The sequence below is a fragment of the Leptonotus elevatus genome, chromosome 11 (genome assembly GCF_054856555.1).
Source record: "Leptonotus elevatus isolate MCC_2025b chromosome 11, RoL_Lele_1.0, whole genome shotgun sequence".
Classification (NCBI taxonomy): Eukaryota; Metazoa; Chordata; class Actinopteri; order Syngnathiformes; family Syngnathidae; genus Leptonotus; species Leptonotus elevatus.
Window position 1 is genome coordinate 9,167,047 of NC_141249.1, and position 8,865 is coordinate 9,175,911.

Consider the following 8,865-nt stretch of genomic DNA (forward strand, 5'->3'; position numbering starts at 1 on the left):
AACAAATGCGATCTTTTCTAAAGCAATTTGGGTGCTCGCCTTGGCGCAATAAATGTTTACAAATGCTGTAACTACATGCACCACGGTAGCGCCTCAAAGAAATATGGTGCGTGCTTTTCATTAGGCCGCGACAATATAAGAAAAATAATATTATCTTCTACATCCAAGGGAATACTTCACATTAAACCCGTTTTATTACGCCACATATAATTTATCATAAGCCTCCGGTGGATTTACAATATATGAGGTGTTGCTAGTTAAATTACAAGTGTTCGCCAAATCTGATGATAGGTCGGACTCCCTATACAAAAACATTAGGATCTTGATGGCAAAGATGAGGAGATTTTCAAGTGGTAGACATCGCTCCTAATCTGGAAATATATATACAGTATAAATATATATATATATATATATATAAATACACACATACACACACATATATCTCAAATTATAATGTCCCATTGAAATGGATGAAATTGCCATTAATCCATTCCAGCCTCTGCAAAAAAAGACAAAGGTTGCAATGTTATTTAATAAGAGACATATTTTTGTATATACTGTATATACCGTGATAACATATCAGATAGCTTTATTTTCAGTTCTACTTGTTTGCTGGTTGTTGGAAAAATCTAAAGTAGTTTGCACACTTTGCAAAGCTAAAGCCACATTCCAATAGCATTTTAGTTGTATGTTTTTGCCGTATCATCTCAGAACAAAATACCCTGCTCAAGTTACCTCGCAGAGGCCTTGCACATCGTCGCTGCTGGAATGTGGTGCTCATAGGCAGAGCTAAACCTGTAAACCTGTGAATTGTTTCGATGAAATGAATATAAGAAAGATGCCTATAAAGTCAGTTTTGATGGTTTTGTTCAACAGTTGACTTTTTACAGGAAAATAATTGTATTCAAGGATCAAAATGAAGACAGTAAAAATTGTATAAATGAATCAATCAATCAATAAATAAATAAAATAAAATAAAATAAAATAAAATAAAATAAAATAAAATAAAATAAAATAAAATAAAATAAATAAACTTTTGTTCAGTACACCCTGAACTCCTTCTTGCTTCTCCTGCTTGCCTGCAGTTGGGTCCACCTCTTGCCTCCTCACCTTACCAAACAAACCCAGAAGCATGACAGAGAAATCTGATGGGGATTCATAAATAAATAAATAAATAGTAAGACTTTGTAACATCAAATAAGGCTGAACAGATGGACACTTCACCCTGTGAAAGAAAGCAGTTATTACAACAGCAGTGTTTACAACTACACCCAAAATACAAGCAACCACAAAGTGAAAACAAATGTATTTTTTCCAGGCCAACATCATGTATTTTGTTGTCTGACTTAATTGTAATGACACGGGAAAAAAACATAAACTGCAGTAAATACAGTCATTTTGCTCCATTTTGAGGAACGTGTTTCATTTGACATTATAATGTAGGAGGAAATGTTTCCTAGTCCCACATCAAATCTTTGAAAATGGTTACTGGCTAAATGTCAGTATGGTTTTCTCTCCCTCTCTCTCTCTCTCTCTCTCTCTCTCTCTCTCTCTCTCTCTCTCTCTCTCTCTCTCTCTCTCTCTCTCTCTCTCTCTCTCTCTCTCTCTCTCTCTCTCTTCCACCCCCCCTCCCCCCAGACAAAGCCAAAATCACACATTTTAAAAAGATGACAAATCCAGAGAACAAAAGCAAGGTTCCTACTCATATTACATTTCTTAGTTTTTAAACATCTTCAGTTACCAGCCCATCATTTGTATGCGCTGTTGCACTTTCTTGTTGGTTTAGCTCATCTGAAGAGTAGCTTTCTTCTGGCAGTCTCAATGGCATCCAGAAAGAAAGAAACATATGATAAGAAAAACCCACCACTGATTCTTTCTTTGCATCTCTTGGAAAGATGGAAGCAGAGAAGGAAAGCTCTTATTTGATTGTTAACAGTTTTCAGAAAAATGCAAGTAATGTAAAATATTGGAATACATATCACTTTGAAGGCTATGTATCGCGATACACGTGTATCATGATACGTAATGTATTGTGATACACATTGTATCATGAGGTTGTTGGCAATAAAGTTTATAGTAAAGTTTTTATAAGGGACTGCAAGCAATAAATTGATTTATACAATGATTCAGAAGGCTTAATGCATGTATGTGGTTGTCATATTAATGAATGAAATATGTTGACATCCTCCACAGAGCTAAGGATCTGTCTGCCTGCACCTCGATTATGTTCGGCAAAATCGCATTACGCTGCACCAAAACTTAAACTTGGTTCAAGCAAGCATGTACTTTAGTCTACTTTCAGTTTCCGTTTGTTAGGTGCGCCAGGGGGGCGTCATAGAAAATGCCTTTGGTATGCTAGAACGCCCAGCATGGCACAGTGCCATCTGCCAAATTCTCAAACAAGGCTTGCACTGGCACGGAAATTGAAGATGCACCACTTTTTATGCTCAAGCACACACGCGCTCTCTATGAATGTAGAGCCTTATGTATCATATCACAAAATGTTTTTGCCCTTTTATCACCATTGTATCAAACATGTTCATCACATAACAAAGGCAAAAACTGGCTATCATTGAGTTTGAATGGGCTTCTGAGTAGTCAAAGTCCAACAAAGGTTTGAAGGAGTCCTGAGAAATAAACAAGAATAATGATGTACTTTACAAAGGAAAGTTTTTGTAGGTATACACATGTTACTATGTTTTAATCAACACACACATCCATGCTGTATACTTCCATACTTGCCTATATTATTTCCTTTCCTCCCTCACCACGAAAGCTCCCTGCTTAGCCTAGATCCGTCCACATCAAAGCTCATCATTACAGACCTTTCACATTTGCAGAAAGATCCGGGAAGGAAAGCGGAAGCCTAGAGGGAGGCAGGTAGGTGGCAATTCATTGCGGGAATGTAGAGGAACTGCACCTTTCCTATACAGTCAATAAAAAAAAAGTCTAGATGCCACTGTTCAAATGCCAGGTTTTTGCGATAGAAAATAACCAGCCCAAGATATGTTGAAATAACAACACCAAGCTGTTCTATTAATTGTGGCATCCAGGGGAAATTATTTTTTCAGTTTGAAACCATAGCTAACTAGATAAATGCATGATGTAATGCAGTGGTTCCCAACTTTTTTTTTTGCTCGTGTACTTCCAAACCATTTTGTCGTATCATGAGTATCCCCACACTCATACGTGTTAATGATTCTTCAAAAGAAGAACGGAATACAACTGATTATTAAATGAAAATAATTTCCCTAACTTGAAATGTTAATTCTTAGGCATTGTCTTCTTTTAGACTCAAATTAAACAACAGCAAATTTTGTTTTAAAACTGTATACGAAATAATTATAACAAACAAAAAAAAAACGCAAAATTTAAATAAATAATAAACCTGCCTTTGTAAGATACTAAACTTTTAAAAGGAACCCCGACTGTAATGACAAGTTTGCTCTATATTATTTATTTGGTTGTTGCTAACATAACTATGAGAAACACATTTTTCGAAAACCATTTCCAGTTGAATACATTTTGTAGAAACTGAATTTGGACGTACGCCACCATTGTTATTTACGTCGCAACGCATTTAGTGCGTAGTGACGTAGAATGACGGCTGGCTCTCTGCCGAGCAAAGTGAAACGCCTATCAAGAAAGCAAGGTAAGCCTCGTAACGTTCCCAAAGAAACAACACGCGATCGGGAGAGTCACCCTCCCCCACGCCGTGCTCTCGTCATACACCAGACGCATTCAAGAGTTTTGATTGTACCTTTAGGAACGCTACAGAGACTTAACTTGCCTGCTTTATAGGAGTTTCACATTGCTCGGCAGAGATCCAGCCGCCATTCTACGTCTGAATGTGTTGCGATGTAAATAACAATGGCGGCATACGTCCAAATAAAGTTTCTACAAAATGTATTTAACTAAAAAAATATATTTTTTTTTTTGAGAATCTCATAGTTATGTTAGTAACAACCAAATAAATAATAAAGATCAAACTTATCATTACAGTCGGGGTTCCTTTTAATACATTTTCCAGTTCAATCACCTTTTCTCACTTGCACTAAAAAATAAACAAAAGCTCCACATATTTTATGTTTTATTTTATGACACTTTATACATTTTAAAGATGTGACCCATGGATCGTAGTTTGCCCAGGTCGGCCTTATGACCTACTAAGGGGAAAACTGTCAAATAATGGACATAATGTCTACAGCAATTCAGAAAAGGGACTCAGTCTCACTCCAAGCCTGAATAAATGAACGCCAAGTCAAATAATGTTAATAATTCAAGATGTCCAATTGTTTGTCGGGTGTAAATATGGACTCTAGCGCCTGTTCTACAAGGCGTGTGTTTACTCTCCTGAATCCCTGCCAAAGCCGGTTTCCTTTTCGCGCATGGCCACCCAGTCTTGGGGATCATGTTTGCGGGAAGAACATTGTGTCAAGTGGTCAGGACTGCCCACTCTGGCGCTTGAGGTCAGACATGGGTTTATTTACATGGTGGAGCCTTGCTGAAGCCTGGTGGGCTTCGGTCCAAAAACATCCTCCACCATGGCCACATCTGCCAGGTGCTCACCAGACACGCTGTGAGGTGAGGTGAGGCGTATCTGACATTCGATTTCAGTCAGCATTTTAGGTCACAAACTATTTTGCAGCTTATCAATAAAGCGTAACCTCAACAAATATAACCTACATACAGTACCTTGTGAGCTACACCAGACCACCCATGGTTTGGTACCATCTAAATAGAACCAGGATTTATCACACAGGGCCTCTGGGGTGAAGCCATCATTTCAGAAGTGGGAGGAGACAAATTGTTTAAGAATTGCAATAAATAACCAGTATCTGTCAAAATCTGGCTGACCTTAACGATTAGGATAAGACTCAATGATAGTAAAGCATGTGCAGCCAGGTAATTAAGATGAAACAAAAATTCTGTAAAATGTCATTCTTGCCAGTTAGTTTATTGGATACAAAATGGAGGGAACTTTTTGAACCATGTTATTTTCAAAAGTACACATTCTGTACAAAGTCGAACCGCTGTTCCTTCACATTGAGAGGAGCCAGAAGAGGTGGCTTGGGTCATGTTAGGATGCCACCTGGAGGTCTCCCTGGTGAGGTGTTCTGGGCACGTCCCGCTGGGGACAACCCAGGGTACACTAGAGAGACTACGTCTGCTGACTGGCCTGGGAACGTCTCAGGATGCCTAAGGAGGAGCTGGACGAAGTGGTTACAGAGAGGGAAGTCTGGGCTTCCCTGCAGTGGCCCAACCTCCGGTAAGCAGAGAAGAAGAAATGAATGAAAACTCGGGTCTGATTCTAATATTGACCCTCGGTTTGTAACTTGATTAAAAAAGTCTTAGAGTGAGTCTCAAGGTGATGACACTTTCTCATGTGATTTGAGACAGAAGCCAATTTCAATAAAGTACAGCCTCTACTCAAGATAGGACTTGAAGGACTTTTAGAACAATACCAAAGATTCCCACCCAGTGTTCAAACCTTTGTAATACTGTAGTGTAAATTTATTTGGTCGACTGTGTCAAAAGCAGCGCTCAGGATCAGCAGAACTAGCACTGAAACTTTGCCTGCATCTGTGTTCAGATGGATATCATTTGTCACCTTAATCAGAGCTCTCAAAGTGCAGAAAAAACTGAAGCTATATTTGGAAATGATTGTGGAAGATCTCAGAGGTGTCCAGAATCTTGGGTCTGATCTCATTGAGATCTCTCGGCGATTATCGGCGAGACCGATTATTGGTGCAGATATTCAGCATTTTTATCAATCTGACAACAAGTAGATCAAACTGTGCTAGCTTCTGAGAACTAATTACATTTCTGGTTAACTTTATAAGAAATTATGCTGACCCCTGGGAACTCTGCACTTTCTGTTTTTGTTTGAAATTAAAACCAAGATAAGTAAGATTTTAACATTTGATCCACCCATCCATCCATTTTCTTAACCGCTTGTCCTCACAAGGGAAGGGGGGATGGGGGGGTGCAGGAGCCTATCCCAGCTGTCTTCAGGCAGTAGGCGGGGTAAACCCTGAACTGGTTGCCAGCCAATCGCAGGGCATTAACATTTCATATATTTTGAAATGTTGGTAAACGATTTACTGTACTAAACAATTGGGAGCAATTTAATTGTTTTTGTTGAACCGTTTAAGACATGCTGATGACCCTGGGAGCTCGCTGAACTTAGTTTTTTTTTTTTTTACTCCAACATTTTGCAAATCTGAAAAATTGTCCTATAAATATATGATTACAGACATTTCAGCAAAATTACTAGCTGGGGTTTGTATTAAAATATTTACCCTTTCAATATCGGTTCCATGACTAATGATCCCTATTGACCATGGGAGGAAAAAAAACACCACATTATTCTACTTTGACCACCACTCTCACACACAATACCACAAACAAATTTACTTTATACTACAACTATTTCTTTCTTCCTCACTAAATTTTGGGGAAAGTAATCACATTTCGAATTGACTTGAATTTAATTTAATTTAAAAATGAATTGCAATGACTGTAGATCCTTCAAAGTGGGATGGGATTTTTACACTATTTATTAGGAAAAAATATCCACACGGCTCTCAGTTGTACATGATTTCATTCGATGACAGAATGCAAGTCATACCATGAAGCTGAGATAAGCATGAAAGGAAAGAAGCAGCAGTAAGACACAACGGAATGTCTTATCATTGGAGACATCGACAGTTCTCCAAACAAGCCTGTCTGCAGTTACTGATACATAATTCTGAAAATAGTTTTAGGTCACATCTCTATAACAAGCCAGCGAGCAGGAAAGAAACAGTAGTGTTGTAGAAAAAAAAGTTCTTATTCCATGTCCCAGTTTAGTCAGTATGAGTAAGATGCTAGTATTAAACCTTAGCTCCGACTGAAATGTGCAGGAAAAATAAACAGGTATTGTGGATTAAACTCCATTTTGAGCTTGTGGTTAGACCTCATGTAACCAATATAGGTAAAGTAGGTAACACTGTCTGTTATATTTTAGTTTGATGATGTGATGAAAATGTGTGTGGGTGCGTGTGTGCGTGTGCGTGTGTGTGTGTTGTTAGGGGTGGGGGGGTTCAGACAACATTTTCCATCTGTCAGTGTGACTCCTGCTGGCTGTCTTCAATTATCCTCCTTAGAAACCACAACAGGCTTAACTGGAAAAGCAATCAGGTACAGGGCAAATGTTATTTCTGAAACTTCAAGTATGAAAATTTGATGCATTAAATTGCTGCACACAGAAATAGGCACTATTAAATATTTAACCCAGTTGTATTATTGTAGTTTGAGGTGGAGAAGGTGAAGTTGTCAGAGGGTTTGCTACGTCTGAGACACCGCAGCCTATTTGAAAGGCCAAGAGATCGTAAACAGGTGGAACTTTAAACCACACTGTATGACATGTATTTTCTATTTAAGCATTTTAATCATAACAGATTCACGTTCTCAAAGTAAAGCACCAATTTCACAGAGATCCTGTATAAAAATAGTTTATCCAGATGGCTTTGTGGCCTACTGCCTTGAAATGGAAAACAGCCCATGTTAATAGTATATACCGTACACCACCTGGATTGAGGGCCATGCAGGGAGACATAAGTAGAGAGTTTTTCCCCTTGAGCCTTTGAGTAAAATCTTCTTGCTGTATGTGCTTTTAATAATTCTATTAATAATTAGTAATAATCCTGTAAATAATATAGAACTCTCAAATTAACCAAAAGTATTTAAAAACATTTTTTTCTATTTTTAAAAATCCATAAATGCCAGGTTGTGGACCGGTGCCAGTTGAATTTACCTCTGTATTGTACACAATGTTTTGTTTTTGTTTTTTTTGCATTTACTCACACAATCACGCACACATACATACAAACATGGTCTCCCAGGCAGGGAAGCAAACCCACGCCAACCTGCATCGTAGGTAAGTGACGGCAGCACTCCGCCACCTGGAGCCCACTATGCAAAGTATAGCGGTCACAATTACACATGTTGCAAACTTCTACTTGTGACAGATCTTATTAATGAGAACTAATAAACTGTTTGCAGGTTCATGTTTTAATATGGAAGGCTGTACTGAACATAGCTATTTTTGACATTTGAAAGCTACAGTATTTCTACTGCTACAGGCTTGTGCTTGCCAGAGACTAAGCAGAAGTGGCATGAGTAACATCAGAACGATGCAGCAGCACGTTTGCAGCTTAATTCTACAGGCTGGTATTAATTATATTATGTGGAAAGCCCATTGTGTGGTGTTTATTGTTCAACAAGTCCAGTACATAGTTCCATGATGTCCAAGCTCTTATATTTTCATTCGGTTTGTACAATGTATACAGTTTGAGAATGGACTATTTATGTATTTACTTACTTACTTATTTTTTATTATCTCCATGCAGTTATACAACCACCAAATTAAATAACAATTCTCTTACAGCGTCAGTAAAATGTGAGAATTGTTATTTTTCGAAAGGTAAAGAACTGTTGATGAAGTCATTGCATTATCAAGTGTAACCAGTGTTGAGGACGGTGAAAAGCCAAATCAGATTTGAGTTGAAAGTGCAGACAGAGCGCCACTCAGCGGTAATAAATGGTAATGGGCGTTTGCTTTCCAGCTTCTGCAGTCTTGTTACGGATGAAACGAGCGCGTAGTGCTTCTCCCAGACTTATTAGTACAGCCGTGTGCCACGCACGGTGCCATTTTCGAGGTGTAGACAGAAAATAACGTGAAAACAACCAGAATCGACGTGCTCTAGTTAGGCACGCTAAGCGAGTGGCAACGCAAGATGGCCACCGGTTGCTTAACTTCTCGCTACGGCGAGTAGGAGGGCATGTGTGTCTCGTGGCTGTCGTATTTGTACAGGATTTAAT